Genomic DNA, 18,862 nt, shown 5'->3' with positions numbered 1-18,862 from the left:
GTCGTGGTGCGTGGGCTTCTCCTTGCGGTGGCTTCTCTTGTTGCGGAGCACCGGCTCTAGGTGCACGGGCTTCCTTAGTTGTGGGACATGGGCTCAGTAGTTGTGGCTTGCCGGCTCTAGAGCGGAGGCTCAGTAGTTGTGGCACACGGGCTTAGTTGCTCAGCAGCATGTGGGATCTTCCTGGGCCAGGGCTCGAACCTGTGTCCCCTGCATTGGCAGGCGGATTCTTAACCACTGCGCCACCAGGGAAGTCCAGGATTGGAATTTTAGATTCCATGTCTGAGGGAAATCCTAGGCAAAGGTTACTTGTGCCTTTCTTATAGCATTTATCACTTTCTATTCTATATGTTTATTTTATTTATTTTATTGTGGCAAAATATACATAACATACAATTTACCATTTTAATCATTTTAAAATATATAGTTTAGTGACAATAAGTACATTCATATTGTTGTGCAACCATCACCACTATTCACCTCCAGAACTTTTCATCATCCCAAACTGAAACTCTGTACCCATTAAACTATAACTCTCCATTCTGCTCTTGCCCCCCCGACTCCTCCCCCCATCCTCGTCCCTAGCAACCCTTTTACTTTTTGTCTATGAATTTAACTACCCTAGGTACCTCATATAAATGGAACCATACTGTATTTGTCCTTCTGTGTTTGGTCTGTGTTTGGTTTATTTCACTTAGGATAATTTCTTCAACCTTCTTCCATGTGTAGTATATATCAGAATTTCCTTCCTTTTTAAGTCTGAATAATATTCCATTTTATGTATATAGCACATTTTGTTTATCCATTCATCTACCAATGGACATTTGGGTTGTTTCCACTTTTGTCTGTTGTGAATAATGCTGTGAACATGGGTGTACAAATATCTGTTCAAATCTCTACTTTGAGTCCTTTTGGGTATATAAGCAGAAGTGGAATTACTGGATCAAATGGTAATTGTGTGTTTGATTTTTTGAAGAACTGCCATACTGTTTTTCATAGTGGCTGCACCATTTTACATTATTACCAGCAACGTACAAGGGTTCCAACTTCTCCACATCCTTGCCAAAGCTTCTTTTAAATAATAGCCATCGTAATGGATTTGAACTGTTATCTATGTTGTGGTTTTGAGTTGCATTTCCTTAGTGATTAGTGATGCTGAGCGTCTTTTCATATGCTTTTTGGCCATTTGTATATCTTCTTTGGAGAAACATCTATTCAAGTCCTTTGCCCATTTTTGAATTGGGTTGTTTGCTTTTTGTTGTTGAGTTCTGGGTGTTCTCTATATATTCTGGATGTTATTCCCTTATCAGATATATAATCCAGAAATATTTTCTCCTGTGAGTTGCCTTTTTATTCTAATAATAGTGTCTGTTTTAGTCCATTTGGGCTACTATAACAAAATTACCGTAAACCAGGTAGTTTATAAGCAACAGAAATTTACTCTTCACCATTCTGGAGTCTGGGAAGTCCAAGATCAAGGTACCAGCAGCTTCAGTGTCCGGTGAAGGCCCACTTCCTGGTTCATAGATAGCAGTTTTCTTGCTGTGTCCTCACATGGCGGAAGGGATGAGGGAGCTCTCTGGAGTTCCTTTTATAAGGGCACTAATCTCATTCATGAGGGCTGTGCCCTCATGACCCAGTCACCTCCCAAAGGCCCCACCTCCTAATACCGTCACCTTGGGGGTTAGGATTTCAACATAGGAATTTTGGGGGGACACAAACATAGCAGTGTCCTTTGGTGCACAAAATTCTTAGTTTTTATGAAGTCCAATTGGCCTAACTTTTCTTTTGTAGTTGTGCTTTTGGTGTCATATCCCAGAAATCACTGTCAAATCCAATGTCATGAAGCTTTCCCCAGTTCTAAAAGTTTTATAGTTTTAGAGCTTGTGTTTAGGTCTTTGATCCATTTTGAGTTAATTTTGTATATTGTGTTAGGTAAGAGTCCAGTTTCATTCTTTTGCACGTGGATATTAGATATCCATTTTTATTACATTTGCTAATTTTCCATATTGCAGGAAGGCCTTTTGAGGACAGCACTGTGTCTTACAATTCTTTAGATCCCTTACAATACCAGGCATTTAACAACAGCTCAATGCACTCTAAAAAAATGCTTTGTTGTTCCTGACTATTGAATTGAATTGAAAATATTAGTCTGTTTGCACCCTAATTGTTAGGACCCAGCACATAATTGGCATTTTTAAAATGTTTATTAAAATAAGAATTAAATATATTCTTATTCTGAGAGATCTCATTGTCAAAGAAAGGTTATTTTTTCAATTAAGTGATATTGAGAGGATTGGAGAATGAGTAGAGTATTGTAAATGTTGTATTACATAATACACGTATGTAAAAGGAGGATGACATAAATAGCAAAAAATAATTTACATAGCCATCTTCAAAACAAATATTTCCACTTTGAAGAAGATGAATTAAAACTAGGAATTCACCATTTTTCTCTCCTTGAAATCTTTTTGAAATAATCCAGTTTTTTTTTTTTTAAATAAGAGCTCTGGAAAAGCAGGAAGGTGATGTGATAGTTACATAAAAGTGTTCCCAGTGGACCAGTCACATTGGTACTCAGGTCCTTGTGTAGTTCCCCTCTCATATTGAAGCAGGACTTTAATAGAATACCAAGAGTGGTACTGGACCATTTTGTATCTAAGCTTTTAAAAGTCCTGGCAGCTTCCTCTTTTACACTTGCAGGGAAGGGAAAAAAAACTTTTTTTCTGTATCCAACTTAGGTCATTGACTGGGGCCCTGCCAATTAAACTGCCTAAAGACAGAGAGAAGAACAAAAGAATTTTATTAACACTTGCATTATGTGTATGCTCAGTGATGAGTTGCTCAAAGGAGTGGCTAGAACTTGGGCTTATATGGCATCTTAGCAAAGAACAATAAATTGTAGAGAAGTGACAGAACAAAGGGAGATGGTTTTAGGCTTCCAAGGGTGACAAACTGTGGGAAGGTAAATATATGGGGGAAGCTAATGGAGTGAGGTTGGTTTCTGCAGGTCCATATTGGTGTTGACTTTCCATCTTTTTCATGGCCATAAAACTTCCCTGGGAGAGGGAGTTATGGCAGCTCTCATTTCTCAGAAGTTTCTGCTTTTTGTCAGGTAAGGGAAGCTCCTGGAAGGTGTCTTTCTGCACTTGTCAATTCTCATTTGCCTCTAGCTCAAAATAATCCTTATGCCAATGGCATATTTCAGGGTGGCATATTCTGGCCCCTACCCACTCTTGGAAGCTGGCCACCATGTATGAAGTCCAACTACCATGCTATAGAGAGAGGCCACGTGGAAAGACGTTGGAGGATGAGATACCCCTGAGGATGGAGAGAATGGCCATTTGGAGAAGCACCAAGGGGCCAGATATGTGAGAGCAGACATCATCTCGGATGTCCCCATGCAGCATAGCCGTCTGAGTGTAACTGCACGAGAGACCTAAAGTGACACCAGGAGAAGAACTGCTCAGCTGAACCCAGTCAACACATAACGTCATGAGAGATCTTAATAAGTTAATGCTTTAAGCCATGAAATTTTGGGTTGATTGATACTTGGCTACCATTCTAGAAGCTATAATGCATCTGGAAGTGGACTGACAGTAAACAAACAGACGCAGGTAGACCTTCCTATATGTGTTCCAGGCTCAGAGCAGAGGCAATGCTATCAGGAGCCAGCCCTGAGATGCGAAGAACTGGGTGGGGTTGTGAACTTAAGGACCTTCACTTTGCTAGGCGTGCTGGCTAAGGGAGGGGTGTGCCACAGCCAGCTCCTGGATCGGGCAGTAAGGGGTTTGGTGGCTGCAGTGACCCTTCAGGTTGCCATGGTAAATTGAGCATGTCATGACAAGTCCAGCATGTCACCTCCGCAGTAACCTCCTGCAATATCCCTAATATCCAAGGACAGAAGCTGGCATGTTTGGCAATTTTTTAATGGTGGCGGGGAGGGCATCAAAGCAAAGAATTTAGAGAACTCCGTTTATCTTACTTGAGAGAGTTTCCAAACTGTCTCTAGGGAGGTGCGTAGCTGAAAATATTCCAAGAGCAAAGGTCAAGGCTTACTGAGATTGATCTCACCAAATGAAGCAGGATGTGAAAACAAACAAAAAACACAACAAGAGAGATCATTTAGCCAGTGTAATAATAACAGCTATCACTTAAGTACCATTTACTTTGTGCTGAAGGCCACTGCCCCAGCTCACTCACAACCTCATAAAAAACGGTGACAGAGAGGACGGCAGCGGTCTGATCCCAGGGTTTTCACTATTAACCACTGGTCCATATAAACAGAATGTGATAAAAGTGACCATTTCAAATCAGTGGGAGAAGAATAGATGTTTCAATAATAGTAAGCTTGTACTGCAGAAATTAGACCAGTTACAGAAAGGGGTCAGTGCTCCAGCTAACTTCATTCACGAAAAAGAGCAGAATTAAAATGAAGACAAAAATAAACCATGTGCTATGGTAATATCTCTAAGTAATAGAGCATGCTTACAAATTGATAAGAAAAAGTCTAATAGAAAATTTGCCAAATGATATGGACAGGCAATAAACAAATATAAAACACAAATGGTCAATATACACATTAAAAAAATTATATTTCAACTCAACACAAGTGAGAAGAACACTTGTTCTTTTGATTGGGTTGTTTGTTTTTTTGATATTGAGCTGCATGAGCTGTTTGTATATTTTGATTAATCCCTTGTCGGTTGCTTCATTTGCAAATATTTTCTCCCATTCTGTGGACTGTCTTTTCGTTTTGTTTATGGTTTCCTTGCTGTGCAAAAGCTTTCAAGTTTAATTAGGTCCCATTTATTTGTTTTTATTTTCATTACTCTAGGAGATGGATCCAAAAAATATTTCTGTGATTTATGTCAAAGAGTGTTCTGCCTATGTTTTCCTCTAAGAGCTTTATAGTGTTCAGTCTTACATTTAGGTCTTTAATCCATTTTGAGTTTATTTTTGTGTATGGTGTTAGGGAATGTTCTAATTTCATACTTTTACATGTAGCTGTCCAGTTTTCCCAGCACCATTTATTGAAGAGACTGTCTTTTCTCCATTGTATATCCTTGCCTCCTTTGTCATAGATTAGTTGACCATAGGTGCATGGGTTTATCTCTGGGCTTTCTGTCCTGTTCCATTGATCTATATTTCTGTTTTTGTGCCAGTACCATACTGTTTTGATTACTGTAACTTTGTAGTATAGTCTGTAGCCAGAGAACCTGATTCCTGCATCTCCATTTTTCTTTCTCAGGACAGAAATTTTCAAAATAAAATGTCAGTACTCACTATTAGCAAAGATGAAAAGAGGTGGCCATTTTCTTATACTGTTTATAGACAAATGAATTGCAATATTCCTGGAAAGTTAAATGGCAGTATGTAAAAAGATGTTTAAGATTTTTATAATTTTTCATATAATAACTCTACTTCTAGATATTAGTCCTAAGGAAATATCAGAAATATGAACTCCCTTTTATAAACAATATTTATATATCCTCATTAATTACAGTAGTAAAAAACTAGAAGGTGGAAATAGCCCAACTGTTGATCACTTAGAAGAATAATTCAACAAATTACATTGTATACATTTGATGGAATTGCTTAATCATTGTAAATCATGATTTTGAAGCATAGTTACTAACACAATAAAGTGCCACTTATTCATTTATTTGTTCATTCTGCCAATATGTATTGAATAACTAACACGTGTCAGGCACTGTTATAGGTGCTATGTTTTCATAATGAACAGAGCTCCCTTCTGGAACAACTGCTGTCCTGGAACATACATTCAGTAAGGACAGAAAATAAAAAAGCAAACATATTATGTCAGGTGGCAATAAATGCCAAGAAGAAAAATAAAATCAGAGCAGAGGAGAGTTAATACTGTTAAAATATGATAGAATGATACAGTGTTAGGAACTGTTTATATATTATAATCCTGGTTTTGTAAAGAAATAAACAACCACCATTACCACCACCACAATAAATATATGTACATAAAAACAGAACAATGACTTGAAGAAAGATAGAATCAGAACATTCACAATGGTTAGCCCAGGGCAGTAAAATAACTTGTGGTTTTCATTTTTTTAAATTTTCTTTTTAAAATATATTTTTTCATTTTTAAAAAAAATTTATTTATGTTTGGCTGCGTTGGGTCTTAATTGCTGCGCACAGGCTTTCTCTAGTTGCGGTGAGCAGGGGCTACTCTTTGTTGCAGTGTGCAGGCTTCTCATTGCAATGGCTTCTCTTGTGGAGCACAGGCTCTAGGCATGCAGGCTTCAGTAGTTGCAGCATGCGGGCTCAGTAATTGCAGCACATGGGCCCTAGAGCACATGGGCTTCAGTAGTTGTGGTATGTGGGCTCAGTAGTTGTGGCACGCAGGCTCTAGAGTGCGCAGGCTTCAGTAGTTGTGGCATGTGGGCTCAGTAGTTGCGGTGTGCGGGCTCTAGGGCACGTGGGCTTCAGTAGTTGTGGCATGTGGGCTCAATAGTTGTGGCTCGTGGGCTCTAGAGCACAGGCTCTGTAGTTGTGGTGCACGGGCTTAGTTGCTCCGTGGCATGTGGGATCTTCCCGGACCAGGGATCAAGCCCGTGTCCCCTGCATTGGCAGGCAGACTCTCAACCACTGTGCCACCAGGGAAGTCCCACTTGTGGTTTTTAAATATGTTTTCATTTTTCCAAAATGTCAGTAAAGAACTTTTGTTTAGCATTAGAAAAGTAAACCACAACACAAATTATTTAAATATTTGTTGAGTTACGTTTAAAATGGAAATATTATATTTACATGGTATTGTTAAGCTTACTGGCTTAGAAGAACACAACACTTGCTAAAACCCATAGAATGTACAACACAGAGTGAACCCTAATTTGTGCCGTGGACTTTGGGTGATAATGGTATGTCAGTGCAGTTTCATTGCTCATAAAGAGCATACCCTGTGGCACAGAATGTCCGCAATGCAAGAAGTTGTGTGTGTGAGAGGACAGGGAATACATGGGAGCTCTCTGTGCTTTCCACTCAGTTTTGCTGTGAACCTATAACTACTCTAAAAAAAATTGTCTATTAATTTAAAAAAAAGAACACAGCAACCGTAATGATGTCAGGCATAGGATTTCTATAAGGAGGGAATTTTGTAAATACCCTTTATCTTGGTAAATTTGGCATCAATTTGGCACATTTCTGTCCCTCAGTCCAAGAAGTACGGTTTTTCAGTATCACGTGAAACGTTTACCACATTTATAAGGGTATTTATATTTATTTAAATACCAGGTCCGTCAGATTGAGGTGCAAAACCAATGCCTATTTATTACTGAATAAGAAAGAGCTCTGGTCACATGAGCTGGAATACACGTATTGCTATAAGCAACATATTTTCTTTGTGAAGGAATGGAAAAAGGCTATATTATCAGAAGGTGGCCTGTAGAGCCTGAAATTAGAGGAATTAGGAACTAGTTTAATTATTTGATTATCTAAAGTGTTTCTCAAAGTATAAGTCCATTGACTACCTCCATCAGTCTTGCCAAGGATGTTCACTAAAATGGAAATTCACTAACCTAGACACTAACCTAGATTTACTGTATCAAAATCTCCAGGTATGGACCCAGAGTCTGCATTTTTAACAAACATCCAAGATGATATTTATGTGCATGGAAGTTTGGGAACCAGCAGTACTTGGTTCCAGTGTAACCAGGAAAAAGGGTAGTGGTACCCCTTTTCTACAATATGGGAGACTCTGCCAATAGGAAATTAACAGGTCAAGGGTGTTGGTAAGACTGACTTTTCACTAAATCTACTGGTAGAGTACTGCTAATTTCAAACTCTGAGACTGCTTTTCTCTTGATTCCTTGATGTTCTTAACTTCATTTGATCGCTGTCAAGTCATGGGAGAAAATCATTATTTTTTCACTTCATATCACTGCCCAGATTTATTATATGCTTTTTATATATTCTTATAGAAGTGTAATTGCATACAGTGATAGTGACAATTTGGCGAGTTTTAACAACTGCAGATATCCATGTAACCAGTACTCCAGCTGAGTATGCCATCATCCTAGGAGGTTCACTACGGTCTCTTCCATTCTATCCCTGCCCCTATCTATCCTGGCAACCACTATCATGATTTCTCTCCCCACAGATCAGTTTTGCCTGTTCTGTAATTTCATAAAATGATGTATTGACTATGGGCTAACTCCATAATTTTTTTAAAAGACAGTGACACTCATTTTTCCAAGTTCTTTTAAGAGAAGCCACTTTAGACAACCCTTAGAAAACTCCAACACATTTCATTTTGTGTTGGTAAAGGTGGAATACCTTACTAGAAGTATAAACAGTATGCCGCTGAGGACTTTAGAAACTGTTCTTCTGTAATTAGTTAGCTAGTTTTAAGCCTTGAACTAGACATATTTCAACTAAAAGCACTCTGATAATAGGAGAGTATCCAGATGATCCAAATAGAATCAATTCTTCTGATCCAAAACAGTGATATCCCCAATCTCCTATAAGAATTTGGAGATCAACTTGCTAACATGCTATTAGTAATACTTAGGAAGAAGGAAGAATGTGTGGAGATAGGCAAATGAATGCCACTTGATCCATAGACTGTGGACCACCAAGTCCGATCCTGTATTAGCTTTCAAAAGGGATCAGTAACATCTTCCCCAACCTTGGATTTCAACATATTCTTATCCACTTTTGTCTTTGCAGCCCCACAATTGCAGTCTTTTTCAGACCCTAAAAGAGAAATTTGAGAAATAGTACATCCTTTCTACCATCCATTATCATAATTCCCTTGTACCTGTAACACATTCTCTGGTCCTTGCCCGTTTTGCATGCTTTGATTCCTCCAGGATTTTAACATTCCTGCTACTATTTGTATGGTTCTCTGTCACTCTGATCACTTGCCTCCATCTTTTTGAGTGTTCATTCTATATTCTAGTTTACAGAGCTCTGTGCCATCACTCTAATTTCTTTAAGAATATCCCCATCTCTTTTCTCTTCTTTGGAATTGCCCAAAGTCATGCTTCTGAGCACTTCCTGGTACTGTCTTCTTTTGGAAACTTGTGGAATTATGCCATTTTAAAAGATATTTTGAAGTCTAGCTTCCTTAAGTCCTCTGTATGCATTTTATCCAGCTCATCCTTGTCTTCCCTTGAAGATGCCATGGCCACATCCTCCCAGGGTCTCATCCCTTCCACTCTAACAAATGGCTTCTTCCCATTGGTTGGAATCAGTTAGAGCATAGTTATTTTTATTCTTTCCTCTACCTTCTAGGATGTGAAGGCAAGTGCAAAGCTCTGCTTTTATCTGAATGAGATATCCAGAATGTTATCCCCAGCGTGTGTGCTCTGCCAATTTTGTGGCTTTCCCCCATGTGGCTCAGCTCAGTTTCCATAAAAACATCACTTCTGTTCCTCTCTCCTTTCATCTTCATCCAAGTGTTCAGGGATTCCTCTGAATCTATTGTTATTACAGCCTACAATGCTGTTCCATCTCCTCTCAACGGGTCTTTTGTGCACAGCACACCCTTCTATCACTATGTTCCCATGGACCTGTTCCATCCTGCCAACTCTCCTGGTATCTATGAGGTCTTGTTTGTCACCCTGTGCTGTAATCTCAAGGTTACTATGTTCTGTGCATGATATCAGGACATCTGCTGCCTATTTTGTTTCTGATGTCCTTCCCAATAGTTTTCTCATGGAATCACTCGACACCTCCCTCACTGTTGAAATTCTTCCCAGGCCTTCCTTCATGTCATCCATGGAAACCCATTTCAGTTTTATCTAGGTGTTTTTTTCTCCTTTCCCATCTGTTTTCCATTTACAGCCCTTTTGGCCAGATGAGTTGGTCTCTGACTAAACACATTCTTTTCAGTCTTTGAAAAATGTTCTCCATTCTTAGTCAAATATCCTTCATTCCTACATTTGAAGCTGTGGCCCTGAAATGAAAATTTGCACCAAGCGTGTACCTGGCCATTCATTTAAAAAAAAAAATTATTTAATTATTTACTTATTTAATTTTTGGCTGCATTGGGTCTTTGTTGCCGTGCGCGGGCTTTCTCTAGTTGCGGCGAGTGGGGGCTACTCTTCGTTGCGGTGCGCGGGCTTCTCATTGCAGTGGCTTCTCTTGTTGCAGAGCACGGGCTCTAGGCATGTGGACTTCAGTAGTTGTGGCACGTGGGCTCAGTAGTTGTGGCTCACGGGCTCTAGAGCGCAGGCTCAGTAGTTGTGGCACACAGACTTAGTTGCTCCGCGACATGTGGGATCTTCCCGGACCAGGGCTCAAACCCGTGTCCCCTGCACTGGCAGGCGGATTCTTAACCACTGCCCCACCAAGGAAGTCCCCTGGCCATTCATTTTTCATATCATATTTTTGTTCTCCATATTTGTGCCCTAAGTCTTTTATGTTCCAAATTTCACAGCATCTTGAGATGCTTCCATCTCTATTTTGACGGCTTTTCATTTCCCTGTAACTTGGCAGTTGATAGTTTGACCAGCCTCAGCAGGCTCTGCCATATGCTAGATTCATATTCCATGAGATAACGCCTCTTCCTGCATGACTTAATTGTGTCAGTTCATAGATATTACCATACCCCTCACTCGGAGTCCCCAAATTCCAGCATATGACTTTTCCTCTGTAGCTTTACCATTCGTGTGTCTTTCTCCTCGGTGGGAAAGGATATCAAATGTGGTGTAGCGTAGTAGAAAGGAGGCTTGCTCTGCTACTTATTACTGGGCAGCTAAAGAGGAGAAATAACTGGGAATTCCCTGGAGGTGCAGTGGTTAGGACTCCATGCTTCCACTGCAGGGGGCACAGGTTTTTTTAAAATTTTATTTATTTATTTATTTATGGCTGTGTTGGGTCTTCGTTTCTGTGCGAGGGCTCTCCCCAGTTGTGGCAAGCGGGGGCCACTCCTCATCGCGGTGCGCGGGCCTCTCGCCATCGCGGCCTCTCCTGCTGCGGAGCACAGGCTCCAGACGCGCAGGCTCAGTAGTTGTGGCTCACGAGCCTAGCTGCTCCGCGGCATGTGGGATCTTCCCAGACCAGGGCTCGAACCCGTGTTCCCCGCACTAGCAGGCAGATTCTCAACCACTGCGCCACCAGGGAAGCCCCAGGGGCACAGTTTTGATCCCTGGTCGGGGAGCTAGGATCCTGCATGCTGCACAGCACGGCCAAAAAAAACCGACAAATAACTAAAATAAGTGAACCTTCCAAGCCTCAGCTTCTTTATCCTTCAAGTAGTGATAGAATAATAACATTACTAGGTTATTATGATGATTTAATAAGATACTATATATGAGACCACTTTGTACGCTGAAAGGAACACAAGTACAGGTTTTAAGAATAATCATTGGGTAATTCAACCTGCAGAGCACATGCAGCAGCCATGAGAGGTTGCTCAATATTTGCTCCAACCCTGTATTAACTCAAATATTGAGTGCCTCCTAGGAGCCAGATTCTCTAAAGAGAAACAGAGGCAGGCGCACAAAACTCGGTGGTAGAGTTCTCAGCCAGGAAGAAACTGAATTTAGGAGTACTTCCTTTCCCCAGAGGATTAACATGGGCATTGTGGTAGCCTCTGCGCTGCTCACAAACGTCTGTGCCTTGCCTTGTTCTTTGGATTTTAACGCCATCCTGCACAAGTGTTCCTGAGCATCCCAGAGGTCATCCCAGTGGTGTGCAAGAATCTGCTTATTTTCTAGAACCCCCGGCAGTTTGGACCTCTAGCTCATGCAGGATCCACCCTAAGCTAACTTCATCTGGGAACTGGCCACAGTATCCCTTCTCCACCCTAACCATGATGGGATGGCATGGCTCTCTAGTTAGTTTGTTGGATAATTGTAAGAACAACTAACCATGATAATAGCATCTACAGATCTCATGTTTTGAATACCTACCATGTGTCACATAGTCTGCTAGGTCTCAATATACATCACTGTTCTTCAACCATTTTTTAAAAAATTATTGTTCCCCTAAGGAGCCTTTTTAGACATGTTTTTCTTAATATCCCCTCCATGAAATTTTAATACCAAAGACTTACTGTATTTGTTTAGGTACTATATTTATGTCAGTATTATCTGTGCTTTATATGTAAAAGGAGAGATTTTTTTCACCCCCTCCCCTGAGAACAAATTTTCACCCCCTTGGGGATGATGTTACCTCCCACAGAGAATGCATTTTTAAAGTATATATAATAGGAATATATGTGTATATATATGTATTTATTTTTCCCCTTCCTGTAATCATTCCCCAAATAATTTCTAAACTGTTTGCTCAATCTCTGAAACTGTTGCACACCTATTGACCCCAGGGAAAGAAAGTTTGATGTGGAGGTAACAGAAAACACTCCATTTGAGGTAAGGCTGCATTTTCCACGTAGAGCCCAGCCCCCTGGTCAAGCCTGCACAGACTCTAGCTTGATGCAATCCTGTGGTCTCTCTCGAGACACACTCATTTCTTTGTGACCTCCTCCCCCAGGATCTTGAATGGGATGCTAGACGTTGCTCATGAGAAACCCGAGGAGGATACTAAAAAGATAGCTACAGTTTTCCTGATGCCTGCCGCCAAGTTTCTTGAGGGCCCAGCTGTTGGGGTAAGATTTTGTAGAATTTTGATTTATTTATTTTTATTATATTTTAGAATTTATATATAATTATATATGAGTTATATATAATTATATGTATAAATTCTAAAATTATATATATGTATAAAAACCTCTGAGATTTCAGATGCTGTCTTAGTTTTCTGTAGTGTCAAAGGGCTAGAAAATGTGGAAATGGGGGAAGGTAGTGGTGGAAGGATGGATGGGTGAAAGAGAGCAGGAGAGAGAGGAAAGGGGAGGAGGGAAGACTGGAGGGCTGGGAGTGGGAGGAAAGAGAAAGAAAAGGGGAGTGAGGGAAAATGTACTGGAAAGAGCAAGGGCCTTGGAATCAGACAACTAGCTTGTTACTTTGTGACCTTGGGAAAGTTACTTTAACACTCTAGGTCATTAATACTTGCTTTCTGAGATCTGTGTTCCTATGTATGATACCTGGCATATACAGGGTGCTCAACTGTGTAAGCATTATTATTGCACATACACGTATAGGTAAGAAAAGGAATTAGAATCAAATACTTGCCAGTCAAGTTTTCTCATCTTAGAAAAGGCTTATGCATACCAGTACAAATGGGTACAGCCACAAGGCATTCTGTGACCTCAGGAGCAAAGGCTGATGGAAGAGGAGCCTTTGGGAGTTTCTGAGGGACCCAATAAATAGCACTCCTTTTCCCCATTCAGTTTTTAAACCAGTGAGAAATAAGACAAAGGAGTTAGCAGATGGAGGCCAGTATACGGCCCTCATTATGATCAATGCTACTTTACAGAGCATAGCTTCTATCTTTGAGCAAGTGGCATTCTTTTTTTTTTTTTTTTTTTTTTTTTTTAAAGGATTTTCTTATTTATTTATTTATTTATTTATTTATTTTTGGCTGTGTTGGGTCTTCGGTTCGTGCGAGGGCTTTCTCCAGTTGCGGCAAGCGGGGGCCACTCTTCATCGCGGTGCGGGGACCGCTCTTCATCGCGGTGCGCGGGCCTTTCTCCATCGCGGCCCCTCCCGTCGCGGGGCACAGGCTCCAGACGCGCAGGCTCAGCAATTGTGGCTCACGGGCCCAGCTGCTCCGCGGCATGTGGGATCTTCCCAGACCAGGGCTCGAACCCGTGTCCCCTGCATTAGCAGGCAGACTCTCAACCACTGCGCCACCAGGGAAGCCCGAGCAAGTGGCATTCTTAATACCAAACTCCAGAATTTGACCAACTTGCTCATCAGCCTCAGGCAATACCAGAATATGGCAGACTTCCCCATATGGAGAGAGATGCCCCCTGTGGGTGGCTTCTAAGAAAAGGAACAGAAGCAGGAGCTAGGCCATGTATGATTTCTTTCTCCTTCTAAACTCACCAACCAGGGAAGTCAGTTCACCTTCCGCAGGGAACGAATGTGTCAGGAAGCAGAAGAGGCCAGGTGTGGTATGCTAATGATGTCCCTCCACTTGGACAGGATTCATGGGGGTGGTGAGGGTGAGGGTAGGGGTGGGAGTATGAGCTTCCCACCCTCCAACCAGCTCTCAAGGTCAGTAATGGGGTGTTTGCAGAACTAGGAGAATTAATGAGACTCTACAACTGGCCCTGGAGTGGGAGGAAGGGACACTGTAGTGTGCTTCAAAATGTTTAACAATTAGCTCTCTAGAAAAAAATTATGTCAATTTATAAATTTTACTGATGTAAAGGGTGTGCAGCACACCATTTATAAATAATAATAAAGTATACAATGCTCTTTATTTTAAATTCCATATAGCCAGTTGATTCGCACTGAATGTCTTCATTGATTTTTTGCTGAACTCTTGTATCCATAGCCAACCTATGGTTGCAATTCAACTATGATTTGACAAGTGGAGTAATTTCCACCATCCAGATACCAATAGATATAAACAACTCACGAGCATAGAAAATAGTAAAATGTAGTAAGATTATTAAGAAGGGATGAGTTTTGAGTATTTATGGCCGTTGTTTTTAATGTAAGTTAATTTTAAGTTTCTATAATTTAAATTTTAATAATGACAGTGTTTAACAGTACAACTTGTAGAAAGCCTAAAAATGTATCAGTTGGCACACCACCGAGGAACATCCCACAGTTCTAATTATGTTTTTTACAGGCGTGGCAAATTACAGTTTAATCCCCACTTAAGGAGATATTTGGGTACGCCACCCGGAGTGAGGGGTGGTGGGCTGGCTGCAGGGAGCTCCAGGCAGGAAGAATGGCATCCACCAGGGGGCAGTGTGCTTCTAGGTGGTCCCTCATAGAGCCAGACCTCAGCCTGAAGTTACTAGAGGAAGAAGGATAAGGGCCACATCTGGGGCCAGAAGGCTGAGACTCAAGGCTTCTTTCTGGGTATTGACCAGGGGAGCAATCAGGAAAGCAAAACAGAAGTCCTGAGGTGCTGTGGGAAAAGGAGTGAGGGGAGAAGCCTCGTGCTGCCTGTACCCATCTGGCGACAGGGCAGCAAGGCCCATTCCAGACCCCACTCTCTGGCGGGGGGTGGAGACTCACCCAGGACAGAGGATGAACTTGGGCTCAGGGGCGTGAGTGGGACAGAACTTAATTACCCCAAACGGGGCTCAGGGCCTGTAGTTGACAGGGCCAGGGAGGAGAGACCAATACTAGAAGTGAAGCAGAATTTTCTAGTCAGTTAAACAATTTGGAGCCTTGGAGGACTCAAGCAGGATCACAAAAAAATCCAGTCTCCGGACTGTTCTCTTTCCTGCACACAGGGTCTGTGGTTGAGTTTTTAAGCAGAATCAAGTTACAAAGCGCCACGCAAGTATCCACAGGGGCTCTGATATGGTAAGTACTTTATATGTGATTTTTCCTTTTTCCATTTTGTATGCTTACAGTCACTTTCTGGAAAGCCCATTTCAGGCTTAAATGCCTCTTTCAGGAGCTTGGAAGTTCAATGTCTTGGTGACTTAGTTTTTCCTACATAAGATAAATCCTGCCACCTTAACAAAGCAAAAACAAAATTGGTACCTGGAAAAATTGCATTTTCTTATCAGTTTGGGCAGAATTGTCCCTAAAATGTTATAGACTATCCAAGTCATTTATATAAAATAAGTTTTTGTTTGTTTCTCTACACTCACCTGTTAGGAGATTCAGTTTGCTTACTTGTTTTGTTTATGAAAGTCTAGCTTCGTATTGAAACTTGAAAGCCAAGGATTTCAAAAGAGTTGTGCTTGTCTCTTTGCTTGTTTCAGGCATAAATTGCTCCCAGGCCACAGGATAAAAGTCACTTCATAACTGGTGTATGGGCCTTAGGTCAATAGAAGATCACCAAATTTTGTTTGAGACAATATGTGACTTCATCTTACATTGCTATTTTTAACAGTTTATGAACACAGTGGTTTACTAGGAAAAACGAGAAAACGGCAAATTTTTGGTGATTAACGTCTATCATAAATTAGTGTTGCAGGAGAAGGGGGAGCAAAAGAATGGTCATGTCCCAAGTCTCGGGCGAGTTCCTGGGACAGGCCACCAAGTGAGGGTCCTTGGTCTCGCATGGGAAAGAATTCAAGAGCGAGCCAAAGTAAAGTGAAAGCAGGTTTATTAGAGAGATACATATTCCACAGGTATAATGCCGGCCGGCCGTATCAGAAAGTGAGAGCGGCTCCTGGGTATGGAGTTGTTAGTTTTTATGGGCTGGGTAATTTCATATGCTAAGGAGTGGGAGGAATATTCTAACTATTTTGGGGAAGGGGTGGGGACTTCAGAAATCAGGCCACTGCCCACTTTTTGGCCTTTTATGGTCAGCCTCAGAGCTGCCACGGTGCCTGTGGGTTTGTCATTTAGCTGATGTGTTACAATGAGCAGATGCTCAGGCTCAAGGTCTCCTGGAGGTCGAATCTTCTGCCATCTTGGGCCTGGTCATTTTTTACCAGTCTTTGTTGTATCCCTTTTTTCTCAATGGCTGTGTCATTCTTTTAACGGTTGTGCCTGCCCCCATTCGTTCCTGTCTCATTCGTTCAAGTTGTTAAATAATTTATTATAAAAAGTGTTCAAAGATTATCATGTTTCATATAGAATGAGAAAAAAGGTAGCTAAAATTAATAGAGTCCAGAGTGTATACTGTTATCAAACTTAAACACGTTTTTACAGTGCATAATTTTAAACATGTGCAGATATAGAGAGTGTAATGAACCCTCAAATTTTGTTAACTTGTTTCATTTATAGCCTTACACCCCATCAGCATAGCATTTCATCTCTAAACATAGAACTTAAAAAAATATACCACTATTACATTTTAAAAAGTTATAAAAAAACCCATAGTATCCTTCAATAACTGGTCATTGTTCAGATCTCCTCAGTTCTATGCCCACAGGTATGCATGCTTAGACTTACAAGGGCAATACAATACACTGCAATTGGTTAATATTTCTCTTAAGTTTCTTTTAATCTATAGGTTCTTCCATCTATTTTTTAACACTTTATTTATTAAAGATAACATTTCTCTTTTACTTACTATATCACAAACATTTCCCCATTATTCTTCAAGGCTTCATAATATTCCACTGTGTGGATGTTCCAGAGTTTATTTCCACAATCCTCTATTGTTGGATAATTAATTGTTTCCAATATTTTTTGTATATTCAATCTACTGCACTCAACACCCTAACACATACATTTTTGAAGAACTGCTTGATTGTTTCTTTAAGAAAAATTTCTAGTTGAGAGAATCAAACTCTCTCTCTCCCATTGCTTTTCCCAGTGGCTTGCTTTACTTCTAAAGTAAAAGTATGGACCTGCTGTTGAATTTGATATAAATTTATACTTTCCAAAAATTGAGGTTTCCTGCAGTAAATTTTGAAATCATTTCTTACTGTACTGGTAAGGCTCAGGATTATGTAAACAGGATCTCTCATTACAGAAGGGTCAGGGAGAGATATATGGCAAGATGACTACACAGGTGTTCACAGTCAAAGAGCAGGTTAAACTGGAAGGTGTCGTATGTCCTCAATGACCCATCCCTCTGGCTTGATGAGTCACTTTAGTTTGAACTGAAAATGTCACTATGTTTTACATGATTGATGAAAAACCCAGAGCATGTAAATAGAATGCCTTGGAAAATGTGTTCATTCCTTCTTTGATGGCTGTGCTGAAACTGTAAGGTTACAAGAAAGTCTAGTTTCCAGGAAGGAATGTGAGCAGTTGTTATTGCCACAGGCTAAGATTCCGCAACTTCCTTTGAAAGCTCTCAGGAATTCAGTGTGGGGTTGGATGAATGAAAAGGGGGTGGGGGTAAAGATAAAACCAGATCAGCCATGAATTGATAACTGTTGAAGTAGGTGGCGGATACCTGGTCATTCAGTCTACTGTTTTCCCTCATTTGGGATATGTATGAAAGTGCATGTCTATAATAAAAATTCAGAAAGTTTCTCAGAGTAATATGGCCAATATGTGGCCATGTGCCCCTGCCTGGCTCTTTGGGGCTCCAAGTACAGCCCTTGAAGCAAGCTTGAATGAATAAGATTTCACGATAAATTATTGTAATGGAATGTTTTTAAAGTAATAACAGTCCTTGGAGAGATTTCAAACTATATTCCATGCAAGTGTGTGTCACCATTCACTTTTATTTCATGAAATAAATGAATCATACAGGAATATTTTACAAGGGAAATTATCGTAGCCCCTTGCCAATGATGCTGGAAGATTCTGTCTTATACCCTTTGTTAAGGAGACCACTCTTGAAAAGAAACAAAACAAAACAAAACTTCACAATCAGGAAATTCTACCTTCTGTATAATCTGGTTTATAAATACCTATGGTGTACCAAATTGGGATTCATGAGATAATACTGATTTTTTTTTCTTTTAAACTTCTTTAGAAAGTCAGGGATTCCAGGGGCCCTCATACACAGTGGGATATCACCAAGAGTAGCTGTAGGAAATCAGGTGTCTAACATTTTAATTATAGAATTAATCCCAAGTCCTGGTGGAATAAATTTTAGACATAAAGACTGCTTGCATTAGTTATATGGATATTTGACCTATTAGATGCCTCCTCATAGTAGGCTGAGGACTAAGTGCTGAAAATGCCAAGTCAAATCACTTAACCAACCTCAGTGGTGATTCTCTGACATACAGAGAAGAGGGAAATTTTGATTTATGAGTCAGAAACCACTAGCAAGCAGCAGATGGTTGATTTTTTGTGTCCCCACACCCTGACAATGAAACTAGAAAGCTATAACCCTTAATGGGCATAACTTAGATCTTGGTTATAAAAGACCTCATTTCATAAAATAATAAAGATTTTATCCCTTCAAGGGATTCCACATTTTATGCATGAGG

The 18,862-nt window shown here is 40.5% G+C and overlaps 1 long non-coding RNA gene across 1 annotated transcript in view; it reads left to right on the top strand.

The window, feature by feature from the left end:
• Nucleotides 1–18,862, top strand: part of LOC130708450 (uncharacterized) — a 238,018-nt gene that overhangs the window by 14,914 nt on the left and 204,242 nt on the right. Inside the window, exons 2-3 of the long non-coding RNA XR_009008671.1 lie at nt 12,469–12,583; nt 15,296–15,368. This is a non-coding gene — a long non-coding RNA (uncharacterized LOC130708450). The remainder of the gene's footprint in view (nt 1–12,468; nt 12,584–15,295; nt 15,369–18,862) is intronic.

Source organism: Balaenoptera acutorostrata, chromosome 6 (assembly GCF_949987535.1).
Source record: "Balaenoptera acutorostrata chromosome 6, mBalAcu1.1, whole genome shotgun sequence".
Lineage (NCBI taxonomy): Eukaryota > Metazoa > Chordata > Mammalia > Artiodactyla > Balaenopteridae > Balaenoptera > Balaenoptera acutorostrata.
This window is presented reverse-complemented; position numbering and strand designations above follow the sequence as displayed.